The 20,857-nt window shown below is 41.0% G+C and overlaps 1 protein-coding gene and 1 long non-coding RNA gene across 5 annotated transcripts in view; one reads left to right on the top strand and one right to left on the bottom strand.

Annotated features, from left to right (window-relative positions):
• The window catches only part of LOC111261529 (uncharacterized), a 292,892-nt gene that overhangs the window by 250,533 nt on the left and 21,502 nt on the right, over window positions 1–20,857 (top strand). The window contains exon 5 of one of the 3 annotated variants that reach the window (XM_086968745.1): window positions 2,988–4,418. The exons of the other annotated variants lie outside the window; for them this stretch is intronic. The gene's annotated coding sequence lies outside the window, so the exon portion shown is untranslated. Of the gene's footprint in view, window positions 1–2,987; window positions 4,419–20,857 lie in introns of those variants that run through there. 3 annotated transcript variants of the gene reach the window in all.
• Window positions 1–20,857, bottom strand: part of LOC111261536 (uncharacterized) — an 88,795-nt gene that overhangs the window by 61,615 nt on the left and 6,323 nt on the right. The gene's annotated exons all lie outside the window — the stretch shown is intronic.

The following is a 20,857-nucleotide window of genomic DNA, read 5'->3' as shown; positions in this document are numbered from 1 at the left end:
TAACGGAACTGAAAAACATTTTCTATGGGATAATAGTACTGAGCATTCGTTCGTAATCACATGCTGCCTTATGATAGTTTGCGGTATTGAAGAAGGTTTCTCTTCGTTATTAAAACAACCCCCCGTTCAAAATGATCGTCCTTCGAATTTTCATAAAATTCACTTATTGTCACAAGAATCGATTTCGTGTCGGTTGTACAGTATGTCGCAAAGGTAAAGAATCCCCTGTATTGTTCTTTATACGTTATATATATATAAAGCTCTACCATTTTATAATGTAAATGTTTGATCCGTATCATTCTTAAGGTAATTGTAAAGCCTACATCGGCTAATTATAGGAGCATATCATACAGTTGTAGAGATTTTCGGCCATATTTTATTTAATAAATACAAAAACTATTCGAGATCCAAAAAAAGTTCGAGATTATACTATAGACTTTTTCAAATGTTAATCGTTGCTAAGAGCATCTAGCTCGTCAAAGAGCGATGCATGCATTATTATCAAAAAAATCTATACGACGAATTCAGTTTAATATCATGGCATACCATTTTCTCAAAATAACCTTAACTAAGCCTGACGTTTTTACAGAATCAGGGTAAATTTTAGCATGGAACTTCTCGCGCAGGGCAGTTTTATCTACTTCAAAGAAAAGATCACTAGTTTTTCCTTATATAGTATTGTCGAAAGATATTCATCCATTCTCTAGCTAAATGACTTCAAAGTTACCTATCTCAAGCGATATAATTCGGGTCGGTTTCGGTATCCTGTAGAATTTTTGCAATGCCTTTATTATTCAGACTTCAAATAGAGCTCCTTCAAATCAGAATAAAACTTCGTGATAATCGTTTGAATGTTATCACGACAAGGAGCACAAATGCGGACGAGATTTATAATACAAAGTTATATGAATGACGCAGTGTTCCTCGCGGTGGTCCATCAATGATAATCGAAAAAGTTGATACAAAGTTGAGCAAGAACGGTACATGAGTAGCCATGTTGTGGTCGAGGGACTAGACATGTGCTATACAAAAAGCTTTTAAAGCATTTGATGAAAGCTAGCTACAGAAAAAGCTTGATATCCCGGCACTACACGAATTGACTCAATCGTATTTTAGTCTACGATACTTGACAAAAACAAAATAAAAATGAGCTGCTACATAAATAACTAATCACAAACCATAAAAAAGGTCAACGTACAATGTGGAAATAAGAAAACGTTCGGTGACAAAGTTCGGGCAACGAAATTGACGCCATGCGTATGGTAGGATCCGAAAGGTATCGTCGGGTTGCAACTAGCCATTGAAAAAAAACCGATCGGAAATAGGGAGCAGAAGAGGCGCCGTCTTCCATCATGACAATGTCAGACGATATGCATCTTTAGCTACTCGGCAAAAATCGAGAGAACTTGGGTAGCAAATTTTAATGCAGCCGTCGTATAATTTAGTTTTCGCATCATCGGATTACCATTTGCCCCGGGGGTCTGCAGAGCTCCCTTAATAGTGTTCATCTCATTTAATCGAAGGAAGCAGAAATCGCTTATTAAATTTTTTGCTCAGAAAACACAGAAGTTTGGCAGTGATGGAATAGTTATCAGAGAAATGGTAGAACGTCATCGATCAACATGGCGCACACTTGCTTTAATAGTATTATTTTTAACAACAATAAAATGTTTGTTTCATTGTTGGCTTAAAATTTATCAAAATTTCGATAATCCGATAGTTTTATAACTTTTTGCAATTATTCTCTTTCTGCATTTATTCTCTGCATATAACGGGGGTTCATCAAGTACTGATTTGTTAGCCAAGGGTTAGTTATTAAGCACAACACATAACGGCCATTCGACGCAAGTATATGTTTAATATACTATCAAATTGCGTTCCTTACATTGAAAGGGCCGAGGACCTGTTAAGAGTGTATCGGGATGTTTCACCTTGAGCGGATACCGTTGACCTTGTATGGGCCTTTTGTTAGTTGCATACTTCCTCCACAGGGCGGAAATTTACTTGAAAATAGTAGCGTTTTTTATTGTAACCCCACTGGTTCCTGAGTCGCTCTTGTCCTTTAACAGGCGGGGAGCCGAGTGCGTACGGCAGGATGCGCTAACTCCCCCCGTAGCCCATTTACTGACGCTCGCTTTCTGCAGAGTCTGGAAAAGCACCAAATACAAAAATGAAAGGACGAACAAACTGACGCCCCTTCCTGCTCCCGACCCGCTCATGTACGCCATCCGTCGTAAAGCAGAACATAATATACAGTTGCCGACAGACTCATAAGACATACGTAGGTACACGCAGTATGCTAAACCTCCCGCCTCGTTCAGTCCAGAGTCATAAGCAGAAGGGAAAGCAGTTATAGATGACGAATAGGTCTTTCTGCGCGACGGTTGCTGCTGCTGCTGCTGCTGCTACTACTGCCGTTTCTGACAGAGTTACCCTTGGTTGATTCCACGAGCCCTGCGCTCCCTCTCGCTCCTTATTGCTATTATTTCTGCCGCCTGTTTGAAAGCAATCTAGCGTCGTGTGGTACAGGGCCATCGACTGGAGCAAGAGGAACTGTTCTGCGCGGTGGCACGATCCTTGCATTTACGTACACCGCAAAAACACACAATAGTATCCTCCAACGGGAACAAGCATCATATCATGAGTTGCTACCTATTCCTCTTCGTTCATCTCGATATTTCAAAATACATCGTTTCAGTCACCCCCAACCCCTTAAGAAGTTGGCGACCGAGTAGATGTTCCAAGCAAAACAAGCGTCATTAGCAAGAAAATTGCTCACATTGGCCATATTTTTTTCCCGCTTGAACCGGATGTATAGGTATTGCGAAACAAAACCAACGATGATGCCGTATAAGGGCAACAAGTGTATACAGGGCATAAGGTCAGGACATGAAATGTCAGGATGCTTGAAAATAGTGCGGAGCAAAACCTGCTACACGAAAAATGAAGAAGCAGCAGGGAATAACTAAATTCGACATCTCTTACAGGTAGGAAATGCAACATGAAAGATGAAGGTAGAGCACTAACCAGAAGCTGTCAACATGGACTAGGTCATCGCGGAGAGAAACATTGAGGAAAAAAATAAAAACGAGTAAAACAATTTTAATATTTTTTTTCACTAGAGTGCAAAAATTCCCGCTACGATATTATCGCGGTGCAAATTTCAAGGTGGTAAATTAAAATACCTCGCGTCGGCATTACCGCTAGCGACTTTTGTGGATGCAATTGATGGAGGCAAGTGATCAAAAATAGAGTATAAGCCGAGTGTATGGCTGAGACCTGCATTCGTAAGATTCAGTTGTAGGTAGCATTCACTCCCTAATGTATTCATCAGTAGGAATTTTTTCCTGCGGCAATACTCTACGATGGACCGTCCTACCCTGCTACTTAGACTAAACCTATCTCAAAGCGAACTCTTTAATTAGTAAGCGCTATTTAATATGTGGTGGTCAACGGCTCCAGTCGAAGTTTTAGTGGTTGTCCAGGTAGATCTGTGTAACAGAAAGGTCGGTTGTTGTATATGTGGCTTTTTTGTCCAATGTAAACTTGTACCTTTAGCTCAGTCAGCGATGGAAGATTAGAAGCTTATCGATAGGACACAACGTGGAAGGCCATGGACCGCTTATGGCTAAAGTGCGAACTGAATATGATGGGGTGGAATTATCTTAGTGCTAATCCGAATTTGAAATATCGGGCGAAATCACTCAGCTGTTATGATGATCAATTACTAGCCATCATTATTGACGCTAAAGGCTAATCTTCTTTGTTAGTTCATCTATTTTTGTTGTTTTATAATAAATAATAATAATAAAAATTTCTCATAGCAGTAGAATCGTGTTTCTACTACTATTTGTGTGTTTATATTAGTCGTATAAAGTACACGAGCTGTCGTAATTCTCTTTCGTTTTCGAAGGGTATTATTTGTGCGTCTTAGCTTGTTATAACTGCGTGCGTATCGCATTATCTGTAAGAGATCTTTTCACCCGGATTCGAAAGCGGCATAGCGAAGAGTAATCAGCTTGCATTGAAGGTCTTTTGCAATTTCATTATCTTTAGCTGTACGACAATATGCGAAGTTGTTTCCTAACGTTGGCCGCACGATATCTCATCATGGCATTTGCCCTCACGTCTACTAAACCTTAGATACCTTAGCCATAGGTAATCTACACTGAGATTTTTCGACTACCCGAGTGTTCGAACTCGAGGTGTCAGAACTCAAGCGCAAAGGTGCAACTGCGTTCGACGAGAAGATTTGAGTAGGTATGTTGATGCTGGTGGGCTACCGTCGTCTTTTGTAATATAAGCAAAAAAAATACGTCGTTACTACAAGACAAGCGATAGTTGCCTGGCGCTACATATCAAACGTTATGTGACTCGTATTAACAGTAACCAGTGATGCTGTCTCGGTAAGTTATACCAAACGTCTCGGTTAAGTGATACCAAACTCTAGAGAGGTAAAGCGTACTGTTCGTTTGTAAACTTCATTGTACTTTGTCCGCTATATCCAGGTATAATAAAATCGGCAACAATTTGGCGCTAACCGGGGTTGTTTTTAATTATGTTATTCGTACAATTTAAGCATCATGTTCCCCTTATTTATCAGATAATGAAGTTGCAACACTATCGTTAAACTGCGGGCCTATCCTGAGGGTATATGGAGCGTATCTGTCGAACGCCCATACTGTGTCTGTACTGCCATGCACCTATAATACGTTGTATAGTGAAAATCCACCCTTCCTTGGCAATAGTCTAGAAGCAGTTTTTCGAACCTCTCACGCTGCAGTGCTTAGACATGCTTTACTGCGTTACTGAACGATACCAAGGTACGATACACTACACTGCCTTTTAACTACTTCGAAATTTCATATCGGCACACGCTCTGTTTCAATAATGCTGTCATTCTATATTCTGTACAAGTTGTACATTTAGAACGCTATATTCATTACAACTATGAGCTCAAGGAGTCGAACCAGTGTCGTAGACATTTTGGTAGGTTGTTTCAAGCCGTTATTTTCCTTATGAAAGCATGGTTCTAACCCATGGAATGAGTCAATGCCTGCCCTGGCGGGATTACGAAATGCTAAAGCAGTTGGGTTCTGCCTTCTACAGTATCATGTCGAAACAACAGGGGGATAATATCGAATCGACTGCCACCTCGATTGTTTGAGCTATATGCATGTTGCTACATATCATTTGCTTTTTACTGTATACACGAATACTTAACACAACTGACAAGCTGTGCATGGCAGCGTATCCCATCGTCGCAGAAATATCGACAACGCTTCAACATGTTTACGTGCCAGATGCCGATGTTGTTTTCGCTGAGTGATTGCCGCCACGGTGACAGCGCAGGTAGCGAAACGTCCTGAAGACATCGTACGCCTGCCCACCCATTCAGCGTGAAGCAGCTTCGCTAAGCTCCCCTTTGCTTACCAACTAGCAACGACCTTTTCGCCTACAAATCGGTTCATAGCATCATCCATAGGTTGAGCCCACGCATTGTAGGCTCTACTCCGTTTCTTCAGTGTTCCCTATAGCCTTCGTCAATCATCGGGCCCAAAACACTCTGCACACAGGGGCCCTTCAGCTCCAGATGAGTCGGCCGGAACTCTGAGTGGGAGTCGAGTGCTCGACGGAAGTACTCGTCAAGTGTTTTTGTTCTGGATGAATGTTGATGCGTTTGCGTTCGCCTAGACAGTCTCGCCGTTTACGACGTGTGTGTCTATATGCACTTCCTGCTATAGTATCGTCGGGGGTAATTTTTTGCGGTGATTCGCTTATCGTACTAGACACTAGTGTAGAACGGGTACAGAGACAGCTTTACGAAGCAAAGGTCGTTATCAGGAGATAATGATAGAAATTGAACCACGCTGGATGGAATCTGGCAAAGTGTTAGCCAATAGACTAAAGACGAAAATGTTTTTTGCTGCTATATTAGTCTTGCCGAATAATAGATTGAGTTGTTCGGTATGAAACGGGACAAGGTAACTTTTTTTTTACAAGGATAACTCCTTTTTAATCGAAGTGTATGCACCGTTATGATTTATGACCTTTGCAATATAAATGACAATTTATTTATTCCACTGCCGTATAGGTCAGGGGTCTATGAAGTATCGCGAAAGGTGATTTCGACATCAGATTTATAGTTGAGTGAAGTTTCTGCTATGGAATTGTCTAGAGTTTGAAGAACTTTGTATAATCAATGGGTAACTATAACAAAAATCCTCTAATAGTAACTAGTCGTGCATTTTTGCCATCGTAATTTTTGTCGTTTGAGATCGAGCGTTATCGCTCGTCAGAAGTGGTTTACCTCGATTCACTAAGTTTGTTTTCTCAACGCTGAGTTTCTTGTTTATTTCTTTTAATTATTTATAGTCGTAATTGAATAATTAGGATTCTGAAAGCTGTGGTAAACATTACCAATGTTAGACTAGTAAACAGACATCATAAACTTATGTAGCTGCACATTTGCTTCAGGCTGAGGTCCCGTCGGTTCACTTGTAACCAACCAGTAATGTGACCGCCTCCGACGGCCTTAGAGAATAAATTTCTCATCACGAGTCACAGTTTGCCGCAAGAATGAGTCACTGCAGCGTGTGAACGAAGAGAATTAAGCGTCTTTACGTCTGTTTTCGATCCTGGCTTAAATGACGCTGCATGAATTTGTCTGATTTTTTTATCCCATTAATTGGATCGAGCCGAACGAGTACGGTGTTTTTACAGGCACGAAACCTAAGTGCTATACTAACAGCCCCGTAGTTTCAAACGGGCTGGCTTTCGTTGCAGTTCATAACTCTTCGTTTCTGACCTTCGCAGGAGATATTCCACGAGACCCATTATCAAGTTCAAAATTCGTTTCTTGGGATTTTTTGAAATAACGGCTCGCGGCATTTGCATTAGTAAAGTCTCCATAGATTACGAGCTTGATATGGTGAGCTGCCCCTGCCACTGAAGTTCCGAGATAAAAGTCTGCTGCAAAAACCCATATTCGTAAACCACTCGAATTGTCTTATTTTCCGTGATCTTTTACAACTTGCCTACCAAAAACCCGACTGGCAGTATTCGAATGAACGATTCCAGATTTCAAAGGGTATAAGTGTGTTTCGAACATAATAAAAATGTTTTTAAATATCTCGCCATTATAACACAGCATTATCTTGAAATTGTCTTACAATTCATACTAAACGACCCAATAAAAATATACGTAATTTTGTTCGTTTGTTCCGAACCCATAGTTGGAATAAGTGCATATTAAACCCAAGTAGGCGCCGGGTACAGAACAGATGTGATATGCATGGCCTATTTACGCATGAAATGGTCAGGGATTTTAATTTTATGGCATTTTTAATTTTTCATAGAAACAAAACATCATCACTAATAAATAAATAAACATTTTTGATATCACAGATTATTAATGCGTTGTTAATACGCTGTACCGCAGTGCAATGTTTTGAGACGTATTGTGCTACAATAAACACAATACGTCTCCAAGTTCATAGGTTCTATCGAACGGCCCGCCTCTAAACAATGGAAGCTTTCGAACACTTTCAGAGTGACAGAACTCTTTTTTTAAATATGCCCCCTCTGTCCTGCTACTTCCGTCACGCTGCCTGCGTCGTCGGCCTCACTTTCGCGCATCACTTCCGCTTCAGCAAGCGTCATTCCCACAATCTACTTTTCCTCATCGAACTGTGCTAATCGCATGGGCTCAGGTCATGTCCGGCCTTTTTTTGCGGAACCCATAGACGCGAAAGAGCGTCGTCCGCTCTAGGGTGACAACGTCGCTATTCACATAATAGCATTTAGACAACGGTAAATACTTACTCGAACGTCTTACAAAAGTAAGTCATCTTTATTGCTTTTTTTTTTTTATTGCTATTTCACGGTTTAAACGAATATTCGATATCTAGAGAACAATATGGCTTAACGACTGTATGCGCACATCCTCCCTGTTCCTTAATAATATTATACAGAAAATACCATCTTTACTTTGCTATTATCATTATTCAACTTGCTTTAGTTTGAAACCTGTTCGTGAAAGGAGCGCCCACTTTTCCGGACGGATCTAGTAGGCCTCTTTTTCAAGGTAAGAATGTGGTTGTGGTTGAAGGAAAATAGGATTAAGTAAATTCAGAAAACGAGATAACTCTGTTCGATCCTGTCGAAAGGGAGCTTTTTGTCAATGATACAACCATTGGACCTCTGCTTACATCTACGACTCCCTTGTAAACCTGTCCATAGGACACACACAGGTGGAAACGTACTTTCGGCAGACATGTATGTAGATTCTAACGAACGAATATGTAATCTGTACGATTTAATTATACAATAGCTTAAATATTCAATTCTTCTATAGTGGCTTCTATAATATCATAACTAGCACACTTGCGTTCTACTGTATGCATAGGGTCCTGTCGGACCATATATAATATCTGTTTAGAGTGTGGGCAGTAATTGTTGACATTCACTACGCTCTGTTTTGCTAGATACCGGCGAAAACAGTGCCAAAGCTCAATTCAGGAAGAGCAGTGACCATGTAAATCAAGGAATACTTATTGAATTATTCTGTGGTGAATCGTGTAACGTGCAAACAATCGTAAATGCACGAAGAGTCCGTGTCCCTCCTGCTCAGTAAACAATCGATATTATGCCCTATTGTAAAACATGCTTTGCCCTTTAAAATGTAAAAAGCAAACACAACTTTAATTTTGGTTAAGTCTGTCACTTTAGGGCAATTAGGTTAGGTAGCTAGATTGCCGTTCGACTCTTCCCATGATAGATTAGTTTTTATAGCAATTTATTAAAATAAGGTACTTGAATAAATAGATACTGCCGATTACAGCCCGTTTCACAATTAAGTAACATCTAATCAAGTCCGCTTCAGCTAGCCTTACGATAGGACTGTAATTATTATTAAATAGCGTCGAGAAAAGTAGCGGTTTTTGTCTCAAAAGTAAAGAGCTGCCGCTTTCAGAATAAGATATGTCTAGAATGTAGCAGAACGCGGTACTTTTTTGGAATCAGTAGTCCCACCACTTCGACTCCTTCTTTGTTGTTTGAATTTTGAATTGCTATAAAAACTCAGCCGGGTCTAGAAAGCTGGTCGAGTTCACCTCTGCAAGAGGCCCGAATAGTCATTTATCTCCTGTCTACGTTGTCAAAGCTAGCAAAAAGCTGACTTTGTTCCCGGGTTTTACCCTTGCTAGCAGTTTCTCCTGGGGCTCATCTGCCGATTGTTTTTCTCAAAACCCACCGACTTTTCGATCTGTTAAGAACTCAATCAAAGCGAAAGCGGGACGAGCTTGGAAGGCAGCTCACAGAAATATTCGCTTGAGAACGTATAAGGGTCGAACACTGTCTTTCTTCGGATGGTTTATTCACACCTCTATTCGATTTGTCGACGTCCAAATCTTTCAAATTAGACTGGAGTTATGCAATAAGACATCGCGATACCAAGAGGTCCCTTAATCGAACGTGTCGGAATGTGTTAAAGCCGCTTATGTGAAATACATTCAGTTACCAGTTCTATATTCTTAAATCACTATCTAGATTCTACAGAGATGACTTTGCGGTCATGGTATCCGCTGTGGTATCTCAGATCCTAGGAACAGTTTTAGGTTGGGCAGCTTTATACCCTGGTAACGGAAGATTTTCTACTGCCAGTAAATGGTGCGATTCTCTAATACAACCTATATCTTCTGCACAGCACAGACTCAAAGAGAATTTATTGAAAATAGTTTACGAAGCTCCTGTTAGACCAGTAAGGTATTAAGGAACGAAGGAATCTTACCCAACCTAACAATTTGTAAACAATCATAAATATGATGGATCCGTGATCACAAGTACTGTCAGTGTTCATTCTTGTTTCAGCCGAAAATTGCCGTAGGACTGCTTTCACTTGGATACTACCCCCACATACTAGATATAGTTGTAGAGGCTCAAGGCTCGATAGACTTAAGCAGGCGCATTTACTATTTGTGTAAGATTCTTATGGTACACAGCTAAATATGGCAAAAATAGGCCGAAAACTCGGTCGGCTTGGTCATACGCTCAGCTCGGCCTTGTATCGTTTATCTGATACGTGTAGCGTATCACAAGACGAGGCGACCACTAGAGACTAATGTCATTCTAGTTTATGTTGCACTAGCTAGTTGAATATTCAATTGAAACATACGAAGGTACGGTACATGTGGTGCGCAAGCGAAAGAGTGTCAAAGACAATTATCATGTTATCTTTGATTAGATAAAGCTGACAAAATTCAAATGTTTGAATATGGGTCCAAGTATAGGGAAAGGGTCACGAAAACGTTCTGATTGAGCACAATATGAAATTGATTTGTCCTTAAATGTTCTAATAAGAGTTATATGGAACAGCGACCCTATAATCATAAACAAAAAGTTACTATACGATGTGCGCAAACCAACTATCTGGAAACCAGTACTGTATACGATGTACTTGGATAATTTGTGATATCTAGATACGTAGCATAGAGTCGCTTGCGTTTTACCGTAGCCAAGATCTTCAGACGAGTGACGTATCTGAACTTAGTTGCATTTAGAGTAAGTTTCTTCTTACCATTTCTTTAACAGTTCGTCGTCGACATGTTTTCCTAAGTTACCAAACTGTAGTGCAACGCGTTGAGACATTCACGCTATTCGACGACAAGGTACAGTTCTTAAAGTTTATCGTCAAAGTAAGTTATTCGCATCTTAAAAGTAAAATATTAACTTCAATTAGCAAACACTACCAGTTGTCCTGAGCTGTATAGGTTTATTGAGTTTGGTGAATTTTGACGTTGCAGTTCGCGTCTTAGCAACACGTACTGAAATTTGCTTGAACCGTTTTTAATTCCGCAGCAAAAAACGATCTAGATATATTATTGATTTACTTAGCTCAAACGTGAAGACAGTTCACCAACGTAAGGATTGTACTAGTCCAGTGATGAATCTGTATGCGAGAAACCTTGAAGATGATTTTTAAATATTGGCTCATATCTATACATTCTTCATTGGTGCCTGCGACAGTATTGTACCTTATTTTTTGCCGAAACTGCCAATAGAAGCGATCAAAAAGTCGACCAGAATGTAGTCTTCTAGAGTCTTTTTTCACAGAAACCACATCTTCTGAGTAACTTTACAAGTGTTTACGTGGCAAATTCTGCTTATTAGTTGGACGAATTGTAGTCGGCAGCCCTACAACATATATTACTGGAAAAAAAATTTAACGTAGGCCCTTTTTGAAAAAGAACACTTAGCAATGAACTTAGCTTTAATGTTTCAATCTGTTTAATCTTGGCAAACAATTCGTTCAATAGCAAATTTAAGTTAAAGAAAAATAATTCGGGTAGCGGCTCTCACTTTAAATTTTATACGAATATATAGAATGTTACATACGCTGGATGACTAGGCTTTGATCGAAGTTCATATTCCAGTCTTTTTCTCCCAACCTCGACACGGTCCCGTTGAACCCCACCCCGAGGCACGTGTCAGCCAATTGACCAGCAAGGACTTATAAAGAAGAATAAGAAAAGCGGCATAAAACTTTGATGGGCACAACAGGCGACAAATGCGACCCATCTGCGCATAGGCGGGACAGTGAAGGAAAATATTCTCGCAAGCGTCGTTTTTTCCATGGAAATTTTATCTGGCAGTACGTTCCTTTAGATTCTTTTATTCGTAGACATATTTTTTGCGATTCAACATAAAGCTATAAGGTATGCCGATGTGGGCATGTTGGAGAAAAGTCAGGTTACGAACCTTCAGTTGGTGTAAGATCTGTTACATGGGTATTTTTCTCATCATGAAAAAACCTCCAGCGTTGTTGTAATTTTTTCTACTAGTATTAACTGGATTATTTATTATTACTACCTGAACTTGATTCCACAAAGTTATCACTAAAACTGTTCAGAGCGCAAATAATCTCAAGAGGAACATACTTTGCATAGAATAGTTAAGAAATTCTAATTGTTCTCACACCTCCCATCGGAAAATTGGGTCGTTGTACAATGATTGGTATTTTAGATCACTCCATTTTGCCACTAAGCAATTCCGTTTGCTTTAAGAGGCCCGCCCACATTGCCTTTATAAAGAATGTATAATTATAATTCTGCACGCATTTGACGACAACGGGAAGTTTGCTATCCTTATTTGTTTGGCGAGGATGAGTTGTGTGTTGCGAGGCAGGTTATCCAGAGGCAGGTTAGACTGTATTGAACTAAATTATACTATATATATGTATATACAGACCGTATAGCGCACACTCCTTCAAAAAAGATAGATGCCCTTAGTTCGATCGCCTTCGTATCGAAATACGGTGCCCCTCACGCGTCCTTTTCTCGCTCGCCGTGCCCTCAAGCGACTGCCGAGTAAATAAATTATCACTTTTATTGGCACTCTTAGCTGCGTCGATTTTGACGCTGCTGCAGAAGCCCACACCGCAGGTAGCCATCTGCCTTAGTACCGCCAGTATGCTGCTGCCGTTCCACCTAGGAGTTGGATCGACCTTTTACATTTAGGGTGGTCGTAGTGGCGGCGGCGGCAGTTTCCTAACTTCCTATTAAGTTTTTCGTTGGGCTGCATTTAGCTTTTTCGTCGTCGCCATGATCGTCCTCAACCATACGTTCTACATAGAGCTCGTATCATAGAGGGAAGCAAGTGTTCGGAAGCGAAATAAAATGTAATAAACAAAACTTATTTTTATGTGATAGAAAGCGATAAAAAATGGCATCAGTAATGATATTAAATTATTTTACTGCCACTTTAATAATTAGGAGGCAATAAACGTTTACCAGATAAGAATCGTGTTCATAAAAGCGTTCCGTCGATTTTACACAGCCTGTTCTGAATCTGCGTTCTATAACAGCAGGAAGAGTGCTTTATATGCGATAGCTGTACCAGACCAATTTACTGGTCTACAAGTATGCTGATCTCATTTTTTATAAGTGCTTTTCAATAAGTTCACTTATTTGATTTGTCATTTATCGACCTTCGCGTCTCTTTTTCTTTTCGTCCTCACCTAACTACCAGTCAACTTAAAAAACCATACTGGATCAGTCAGCTCTCATCGACATTATCTCGCTATAGTTCTACGGTTCTACGGAGCCAACTAAATAGCAAGAACAGGACAATCGTCCTGCTAATGCTCGATTCACGAGTGGTCCGTACTTGCGTTCATCATCGATCCATGCACGACTCAATACTAAAAAAACAGTTTTGAAAAAATCATAGACGGGCGACGTGATCTTAACGTACGCGACGCTGCAGACAGCAGTTGCTGTAGCGACAGACTGGTGCTTGTCTTATGGTCTCGAACGGCAATTGTTGGGCAGAAAAACCGGAATGAGGGCTTTTGGAAATGGCAGGTGAGGGTGATATCTATCTCTAGGACGAGAAGTTAGAAAATGCAAGCTAAAATCGCGAAAAACAAGTTAAACGGCCAGCACTGAACTAAAGCGACTAGAAGGCCGGGAAGCAGCATGGGCTGGATTTAAATAGAGCTAGTTGCTACAGTGAATCATTATTAATTATTTTACGGTCATCTGTCGTTCAGCGTCGAGCAGAAGTACGCGGCGATGCGACGCGCACCGTCGTGCCGTTCCTTCAGTGCGGACGGCCAGCATTGACAGCGAACTTATGATAGCGATCATCGCGTCTGACGCATGTAACCACAACGGCGATCGACATCCAGGGACGACAGTGAGATTACTCGTTCTCTGATGTTACGTGTGAACGTTAACATACAATATCAATATCGTAAATAATGCAGCGGCTCATGCAGGTCGAATCGTGCCTATAAAGTAAGTTAGCATATGTGACTATACCGAAATTATTAGATAGGTTCGATTTTGTATTGTAAATGTGTCTAGCTGAATCAAAGAAAAAACATAAAATGGCGGTCTAATAAATTAAACCAGTTTAGGTCATCACAAGACTGCCGAAGTTTTGGCGCCAACAAACGCGTTTAGCACGGTAATAGCTCGAGTAAATCGTTCTTCTAGGTACTTTTCGAAACCCATCGGCGTGTCGACTAATCCCTATCCTGAGTAAATCGTGCCAGATGTCTGTGGTAGCATTTTGGTGAAAACCGTGACTGCCTTTTATTTGTGTTCAACCTAAAATTTCTTTCTGATCTTTGTGTAGTTACTGTACGGTCATACTAGAAATGCTGCAGCGTATTAGAACGCAGTGAGAAGTTGAGCCGTTTACGCTCTGTCGGACTAGCCAGATCCGACGAATTATATACACCTACAATGATACACTTGATAATATCGATAATTTAATCGCCATACACACATACACTAAAAACATCACACCAAAGTATATTCAGCATTTTAACAAACAATGGCTGTTCAGTAGATGCGTCAGATCAATATTTATTGACAATGATAGAAAACTTAACAGTCAATAACGCAAAACAAACAGGAGTGGTCAAATAAACCTGTTTTTGACTTTCAGCCTACCTCGTTACATTCGCCTATGCTGCAGCGAAAATTGCCGACCTGGTTTACCTAATCCGTCTTCTAACATAGTAAAAAAACAAAATAAATAGTACGAGAGCTCATATTAACTTCGAAATCACGTCTGTAACACTAGAAGAATATTGACGGGTCATTTTTGCAGTGTCTTGGATATCGTACAAATGATCAAAGAATATAATCACGAGGCTGCTATTGTTTATAGAACAGGTATATAAACAAGAAACTCAGTTTCGGCTCACCTTGCACTTGACTTTTTTTTGTCTTCGTGATCGAATTTTCATGCAGTTCGTTTCAATTAACTTAATTTTAACCAACAATTAAGTGGATCAAAGTTAATTTAACGCAAGATCATAGCTGCGTTGCGTTTCTAATAAGCTAGTATATGTGGCTACAGTTAGGTTGAGGCTGAGCAATGTAAAACTTTTAGGTCTGTCTATTGCCCCGCCTCCTTTTATCTTCATCGCGTGCCCCCCATCCCCCGTAATCATGCATCGTCCATATATTGTTAGCAATGTGGACGCTATCACCATGCACGAGACTAGTGCGCTGTGTGCTGACAGCCGATATGGCCGGCCAACAACCAGCATATTGGTCCTGGTGTACAATATGGCGTGCGGCGTGTGCACGACGCATCACGTATGTTTGGCTAGCTAGTCAGCTAAATATAGCTGAACCACATTGGCCGATTTTCGCGCATCTTCTGGCATCTTCAGGTAGTAGTAGTTGTTGTTGTTGTTGTTGTTATTATTGTAGTAGCAGTAGCAGCAGCAGCAGCAGCAGCAAGCTCTGACCAAAGCAGGTATGCGCGATGCTCATATAAACAATATGTGATTGCGTTTGTTACCCCCAATTCCTTTGCTAGCGCTTAACAGGCTCTAGTCTATTCGCTCATCGTTCTGGAATCTTCGTCCAGCCCTTTGCCTAGCGCTGGATAGTCCTAGCATGATAGCTGGGTCTATCCGGCAGCAGTTCCCGGTCTGGTATTATAAGCAACAGCGGCACAACCAGCATATGGCCTCCGGTTCTCTTTCCCGCGCACGTTTTGCCTTCTATTGGGCCGCCCGCTATTCTGCTGTTCATTTTACAGGTGCGGAGAGCTTCTTGATAAAACTATGATGCCAATAACGCAAACTACCCAAACTACAACATATGTTTTACTACGGGTCGTGGCTATGAACCAACGCATCCAGCTGAGCTGATGCGCCCTTGACAGCTGCCTGCAAGAGGGAAATATCAGCCGGGCCTAGGTAGCGAAGCCACTATACACGCAACAAAAAGTTTGCCTACTGGGCAACATATATCACTCATTAGGGAAACGTTTATCAACTTGAGCGTTCACAACCGCATTAAACAAATACAAACAATCTACGAGATGGCATCCATAGGCAGGAATCCAGCCAACCGTTTTCTCAGCGGACCAATTTGTTTACTGGACCTAAAATATTGGAACATCTTAAAGATATCACTTTAATAAACAGACAAAGACGTACGTATCGATGAGTAGTGAAAAAAAAGTTTTCTGGCATCGAATCGAAATAGTTAATACAAGTTGAAGCTCGTTTTGAGATCAGCATCTGTGTACTGCTTATTATCCTAAACCAAATTGAATATGTCGAAAAAACTCATATTATACGAAAACGTAAGGTACTATCAACCGTATAACAATGACGAGCCAAACAGGGTCTAGCTAGCTATTGGATGCTAGGAAATCCAAAGGAATCATCCACATTCATCACATCCTACTGTAATAGCAATCAAACAGTCAATTGCAACTGATTGATGATCAACCAAATGATCAGCAAAATGGCCACTTTTGGAGTGGCGAGCTGGCGGTGAATAGTTCCGATATTCCGCTATCAGCTCAACCGTATACAGCCCCAACTCTCTAATCAGCCTCTAAGGACGTCAAGGTCCGTCTAATAACAATTTCGAAAATGCTGTCTGCTAGTGCATTGGACGGCAGCCCCTTCAAAGAGCTTCGTAACAAAAGGCCATCGGGTGGCAGCACATTTTAATTGCGCTTCTTTTTCCCCAGCCGTATGCAATTCCACAAACGTGGTCGTAAAATATTACTTTGGTTAGCCTTCATCCTAACTGATGAATGCACACATTTGTATTAAATGGCTGTTTTGTAACGGTACCCTCAGCAATATGGTCGCAATTGTTGTAAAGGGCTGTTCCGGTCAAGGTTCAATAGACATTAGATGACGATGTAGTAGTGTTTGATAACCTAAGTGCCATCGCCTGCAGGAAACGTTCGTTATGCCGAATATGAGAGCGACGAGTGAAAAGGACCTCACACTTCTTTAGGGCATAATTTTGCTAAATGATAAAGTCGTTAGATGTTGAAAGCTCTCCGTGCTTGAACAGACCGAGAGTCTTCGAACCTTAGAAAGTAAGACGCGGGTCTTGTCTATCGCGAAATGCACAGGGTAAAAGCCAACCTGATCATATATATCAACAACGGGCTGTATACGTCTAATTGCTGGTTTTCGTCGATCTTCCAGATCATCTAAGTGACGTATAGGACATGCACAAAGCGAATCTCTTATGCTTTGCACTCACCAGTCTTTATGTATGTAGTCTGCGATGGGGGTTCAACTTTTGGTGTTCCCTTTACGAAAACCTCATTTAAATAGGACACTGGCCCTTTTGACTAGCCACAATCCGTTATTTAGTGCTATATACGATTCGTACTCACCAGAACACGCTCGGTAGCATTTAGAATGGGCATCCGTTATGCCAAACTGATAAGCTACATAGGACGGCCTCAAAAGAGGAAGATCAATACACTTACAAGGTTTTTTTGTTTCGCTGACAGAATGCAGATGTTAGTTGGCTAGTTTCTAGAAAGCGGAGCTATATGCTAAACAAACAAGGGTTGAAAATTGAGTATAAATGAAGACAGCCTAAATGAAGTACGTGCGTACTTTATATGATGGATAGTTGATATTCAGTCGACTTCAGAGAAGCGATTTATCTAGCGTTCCTCTTTGTGTGAGCATCGTCCTTCCGGTTTGGCGCAGACATTCAAGCTACCTTCCAGTGCGCACGACGTCTTGACAAAGCGGAGTACGAGTCAGTGGTTTCAGAGTTTAGTGTAGCCTTTTTACTTTAATGATTGCGTCCAACTCATGAGGTTAAATCGTTAAGCCAATCAGAATTGAGTTCCCCTTCGGGACGCAAATAACATCAATCGAATCTCAACACACTGGTAGTATGTCAGACAACTTGGACGCCCGCAGAAAGTGATTAACAGAATACGGTGTTGTCCATAACGTACTGACTGAACTTCTTCGAACAGCAATGACATTATGGCCACACTGAGAGAAGCGACTTCAGATTGAAGTACTTGAGCGTAGGTATCGAGATATGTTTCTAAGTCACCTGTAATCCTCGATCCGTAATTATACCAATATACTATTTATCAGCAATAAATATACTATAGATAAAAAAGAGGCCTAGCTTAGCTACATAAATACATGACCAAAGTTCTTATATATATAATAATGCACTGTGTCTTTATCAGTTCGATGCCAATGCAATATTAAGCCGTCAATCAATGTACGTATTAGAGAAAGGTTTGCCACACCTTTTTACATAGTTTCATTACATTATCGCAAAACCTACCTACCTACCTACCAACAGCGTACAGCATCAGGAAAAAATTTGTACATAGGAAGTAGGATATATTAAACACTCATATTCTTACTAGCTATGCCGACTTTAGTTCTAACGCATTATGTATTTACAGTTAATTATATACTGACGATCTTTCGCAAACACAAAGCTCATAACGACATACGTTTGTGTGTTTTTATCGGCTTTGAATCTAACGCTAGAAGAACAACGGAAGGGTAATTTAGGGATTATGCAGCGGTTCTTTTCCCATGAAAATTGATTCTCGAGACCCAATTTTGTTGGGCTATGCCCGTATCGTTGTTGCACGTCTTCCTGCTCAGTTCGTACATCTACACATCGATCTGGTTTATCTGCTATGCAATTTCGTCCATTCCGTTCAAATGGACAAAACGAGCCCGTACATTCGCGTGCGCTAATATAATGACTCAATTGATTCTACTTCGTTGGCAATATTTGACTTTAGCAGAAAGCGCATGGTTTGAGTGCTGGTACTAGTCATAGGTACACGCGGTGCTAGCTCAACGATTCTGCGACCAGTCGCCGACTCAATGATGTATTTATATTTGTTTATGTTGGTTGGCGAATGAAGTCGTTTAGTCTTTCTTATGGGCTGGCCAGCGACTGCTATCGACCCGACGCCGACCAGCGTATAATAACAACCATGTTCAGGACATAATCGAGTTCTTGGCTGATCGCTACCTTTTGCGTATTCACTTTCGTTATTGTGAGTAGGACGTAGTATGTTAGGACGCAATTGACTACGTTTAACAGGCATTTTTGAGCCGTTCTTTCTGCATCAACTACGACGTATTAGTGAATATTGAGTGCCATGCCAGCCGCTGCGGCTCAGAAAGTCTCAGCAACTTGGGTAGATGCTAGCACTGCTAGCCATACGACAAGGTAGCGAGGAACGCCTCCAGGATGCACTCAATAGGTAGACGGACGGCAGCCTAGAAACAGAAAAAGGTCATTTAGAACTCACCGTTACATGCTACCTACAGAAGAGGGAAGCAGCGCTTCCTCAGGTACCGAAAGTAGCACAAGACTTTCCTGTTTAACGACTGCAATGTTGGAAGATGACCATTTATATGGATGTCTGTAAAACACAAACTGCACACAGGCAAAGGTATCGAATCAATTCATGACATGGCATCCACACGCTTTGTACGTCGTTGTATATATGTATAGAGAAAGAGGGGTAAAAGGTACAGATCTACGGGCAGAAACATGCAAATAATAAAAATTTCAGGTAGAGCGAAGGCCGAGCGGTAGACGCGTCGAAGGTAGTTGAGACGCTCGCGGTGGCTCTGAATGACCTTGAAGACGTCCGCGTAAATGAAACTGTGCTCATAAAGGAACCCAAAGCGAAGTGAAGCGGGAAAATACGTAGGGGCCGAATGAAGGAAGACCTGTGTGATTTTCACGGTCTTTGTATATTGCCGCCCATAATGCCTCTCTGTGTGATTGCTACGTTGTTATGTATCGATTGGGTCAAATACTACTACTTTAACTAAAAATGTTTGTTCTGGGCTGTCGACGATGAAGCCCGTCCGTATGGAGAACTGCAGCGATAGAACAATAAGCTGCACACAGCCGTTATTGGGCTATTTCTTCGACGCCGACCGTATGAACTTACCGCAATACTGCCGCCGGTGAGTTAACGGTAGTAAAATCTGACAATCTTAATATATAAATCCCGTTTGCGCGCATCCAACATATAGCGAACATATCAGCCACTTGACATCTAGTCAATGAGTGTATTTCGAGTTGAGTTGCCACTGTATATTTAGCAATATTTAGAGAAACGCAGAGAAAAACAGCCGATAAAGCAAACGAGCGATGGTTTTAGAAATCGCGAACGACCGGATAAATAAGGTAGATGGCGGTGGCAATAAGAGCAAGGTTATAAACGTGCATGTATTCTCAGAAACAGACGCGCGCAAACGTCGAATAGATGTCCGAATCTGTATACTATACGATTGAAAATGACGCGAATACAAGCCTCTTTAAGCGCAGAAATGTGCCCTGGGCCGTTTACATCCCATTCCAACCGCCAGGCAGTTGTAGGGAGGGCTTTTGAGAAGTTCTTAAGTAAGTTCGCATGTTTTTAAAAAACTATTTTGCACCCATCCTCTGCTAGCACGGATTGACTATAATCGTTGGCATCATAGGCACCTCCAAGAAACGGCGATGGTGCGTCAAAACACATGTGCACGCTCTAGAATACAGCATGTGCCATGCGCATATGTACATCTTGTATTCTATGTAGCCAAGCAAATGGCCCTTAACTTGGTGGTACACGCGTGTCCTCGCATTTTAAGATGATCATATGTTATTTTTGTTAAGTTGATGCTTTACGAGGAGATTTTATTTGAAGAACTGATACGTTTGTAGCATTGAAGGGAATCAACTGAAGATTTGATCTACTTCGTTATGATACTTCTTCTGTCGTATAGTTGCATGAATAAAGCGGCCCGGATTGGTTGAGGGCATCCAGACATCAAAAACATAACGCCAGAAATCTTGTTTATATCAACCTACGAATTCTGAAGTGTTTGCAATCGATTAAAGGAATAATGGCGATAGCAGTTCTACATCCATTTGTTATTATTATGTCTACTAGGTAGAAAATAAAATTATAAACGGCGCAATATCTTTCATGTCACCGTTAGCGATAAATCCGTACGTGTGACCAGTCGGCGAGCACTTCATATTTATCGTTTTATCTCACAGGTTCA

Source organism: Varroa jacobsoni, unplaced genomic scaffold, assembly GCF_002532875.2.
Source record: "Varroa jacobsoni isolate VJ856 unplaced genomic scaffold, vjacob_1.0 scaffold_565, whole genome shotgun sequence".
Lineage (NCBI taxonomy): Eukaryota > Metazoa > Arthropoda > Arachnida > Mesostigmata > Varroidae > Varroa > Varroa jacobsoni.
The sequence above is the reverse complement of the archived record's forward strand: the minus strand, read 5'-3'. Positions and strand labels throughout refer to the sequence as shown.